We start from the raw sequence: 3425 nt of genomic DNA on the forward strand, positions 1-3425 counted from the left end.
TCTTGTGACTTCTTACATCTTATTTCATCACGCATCCTCTTTTGCTTTTACAGCCTTGTACACTGTGGAAATAAACACTTGATTTGAAGAGTTAAGACTAGAAAAGAAATCAGTTTGTCTGCAAGACCTGTAAGATTATTACACTTGTTAAGATTTCTTCAGTTGAAGGCCAGGAAATAAAAAAAACTTGAAAGACCCTTCACCCTAAGCCTAAATTGAGCTCTAGCTGCAGAGGCACATAATCTGGTCTGCACTTACTCAGCACCTTTAAACCTACAGAGCCCTTAATGTTGTTCAGTTTCATTCGTTTACACACACACGGCGTTGGAGCAGCAAACCCAAGAACGCTTTAGGATGCAGAGGAGTCAGACATCAAGTCACTGAAACCACAGCTGACCCCCTCTGATGTGTGCATCAGCTTCAAGTTAAACCACCGTTACACCGCCTCATTTTGGTCCATATTACATTATGGCATGACACAGTTGCTGCAAATTTCCCAGCTGCACATCCATAATGTGAATCACCTGTTTCACCACATCCCAATGTGCTCTATTGAACTGAGATAAAGTGACTGTGGAAGCCATTCAAGTACAAAGAAGTAATGTCATGTTCAAGAAACCAGTTTGAGATGAGCTTTGTGACCAGGCGCATTATCCTGCTGGAACCAGTCAACAGACGATGAGGACACTGGTCTTAAAGGGATGGACATGGCCAGCAACAATACTCGGGTAGGCTGTTACATTTTACTGCGCAAAACAAAATATACTCCACACCATTACACCACCAGTAGCGTGAACTGTTGATCCATGCTGTTCATGCCAAATTCTGACTCTGCCATCCAAATTTTATCAGACCAGGCAACACTTTTCCAATCTTCTTTTGTACGATTTTGAATGGTAGCTTCAGTTTCTTGTTCTTAGCTGACAGGTGTGGCACTGGGTGTGGTCTTCTGCTGGTCCAGCTCTGCTGCTTCAAGGTTTGATGTGCACTTCTGCACACCTCAGTTGTAACGTGTGTGACTTCCTGTTGCCTTCCTCTTAGCTTGAAGCGGTCTGGCCGTGAACTCTGAGATCAACAAATCATTTTCACCCAGAGAACTGCTGCGCACTGTGGAGAGCTCCCAGCAGATGAGCAGTGTGTGAAATACTCAGAGCATTCTCCCCCTTCCTGATGCTCAGTTTAAACTTCAGCAGGTGGTCTTAACCTTGTGTACGCGCACTGACTGAACTGGGCTGAACTTTGGTTACTGTAACAAACTCTTTTGTCACGCATCTATTAACAAAAAAAATATGTAATACTAAACCTCCCTGAGTACAAAGAGATGGATAAAAGTTTTGCTTCTTGGCATGAATTTGTGAGCAATCAGTGTTGGACTTCCTGCCTGTTTGCACGCTGACTTTCTGAATTAAGAAAATTGGAGGGTTGCTGCAAATTTGCTTCCAAAAATGGTGCAAATGCAGATTTGTGATTGCCCAGAAGGGGTCGCTGGTGTATCAGAATCGCCTTGTCTGCTTTCCGAAGGAGGCCCCACTACTACTCCAGATTTTCAAGCTCAGTGATATTTCCCATCTGCTCCTCAGTGCACGCCCTGCCTCTTTCACTGGCACTCGGTGGCCGGCCCGCATTCATCGCTAAACGAGTGAGACAAGAGAGGTGAGGTGGAAGAAAGGACTCAGAGATGAACAGATGGGCAGAGCTGGTTTCTTTTGGCCAGGACGTCATTCCATCCCTGAGCCCAACCTCTGTCATTGATACTAGTAAAATGCGTCCTTTTTCTCGTAGAAAAAGATCTGCTCACCTGTTATTTAAATGGCAGTTTACAGCAGATAGAGGCAGCATGAAGTGAAACTTCATACTCAAAAAAAAGGAGAGCATTTCTACTGTGATTTTAAACCAAAGAAACAGCAGGCGCTTTGTGATCCGGGCACTGAGAGTGGCATTTCCAGTAGCAGGCTGTGCTTCCAGAGAGCCCTCACAGCAGCAGGTTGTTGTTTTGATATTTTCATTCCCAATGAGAAAGTCATGCATTTAGGAGGAGGAGGGTGCGGTATAAGCAGTGTGGCGTAAAGGCTGCTGAGTGGTGTCAGTCGCTTTTATCTTCCTGCTCAGACACTAGCCGCCCACCAAGTGAGTGTTTACCTCAGCCGGGTCTTTAAAGCCTCTGAAGAGTGTCAAATACGCGAGGGAGAAATGAGGGCTGCTCTTGCACTATTGTGTGTGGCTCTCCCCCCCCCCCGCATTTGCATAGAGCCGTGAACAAATGCCCCTGAAGCATGTGGAAAAGCACAGGAGCCCATTTGAGTGACAGCCTCTGGAAAACCGGGATGATACAACGATTACATGTGTTGACACAGCTCCAGTGAAGAGATCAACATGGCAAACGGCTTTGTTGTTGCCTAAGAAACAAGCAGAGCTGAAGGCAACGCGTGCACAAGCAAGCTTAGCAGGCCTGTACGGAGGGCCAAGGCTGCCTAAATAAATGGCCAAACGCTTAAATAAAAGGAGACATTACAAAGCTGCGTGAGCGTGAAACAAACCATCTTCAAATGATATTCTTGTTTGCTTTTGCCTACGATTGAGATACTTTCACATTTACTTTCCGATGTTATTGGTTTGATGAGTTGGTGTATTTATTTATATACTAGTTTCCCTTCCCCTCTCTCTCTCACACACATCCGCACACACATACACAGACACACACTCGTATTCTTTTTACAGTTCTTCCGGTACGCAACTGAGAACTGTCAGTCAAACTGGGTCATGGGTTCAGCTTTGCACCTGTTGGTTGATCAAAACAGGATCACAACACAAGCGGTTGCCTCATTGCGGGAAGTTGCTAAAGAAGCGAGGTTAAACAGCCCAACTGAAAATAACGCCGTCAATCAGTACAGTGGAACGGAAATGTAAGCGAATGGGGGAATTTTCGCAAAAGCCAATAAATAAATATACAAGAAAATGAAGACGGATAAATAGAGAGAGTATGGCAGTTTCTGTCATCTGTGAATGAGTGTGGGGATAAAAAAGAAAGAGATCAGGTATTAGGGAGTCCTTAGGAGCGAGCTCTGCCTCACCCTGCAGATGATAAAAGTCCAAATCCTCTCTCTCTCTCTCTCTCTCTCTAATGTTCTGGCCAGCCGCTGATCACACAGCCCCGGGGGCTCGGCGCTAATGATGCTCCTTCAATGATGCTGATGATCACCGCCGCTGGAAAAGAAGCAGGCCATCTATACTGAAAGGTTGCCATGGCAACCAACTGTGACCCCCTTTAGTGCAAATCACAGGGCTGGTGGAACAATGGTTTATGTAGCACACACTGGCAACGCAGCCCTCTAAGCTCCTCAGACACGTCTCGCTTCGGGCTTTTATTTTATTTATGCTTTTCCTTTAAATAGATGCATCACATTAGGAACCTGTCAGACCGTGCT

The sequence above is a fragment of the Astatotilapia calliptera genome, chromosome 12 (genome assembly GCF_900246225.1).
Source record: "Astatotilapia calliptera chromosome 12, fAstCal1.2, whole genome shotgun sequence".
Lineage (NCBI taxonomy): Eukaryota > Metazoa > Chordata > Actinopteri > Cichliformes > Cichlidae > Astatotilapia > Astatotilapia calliptera.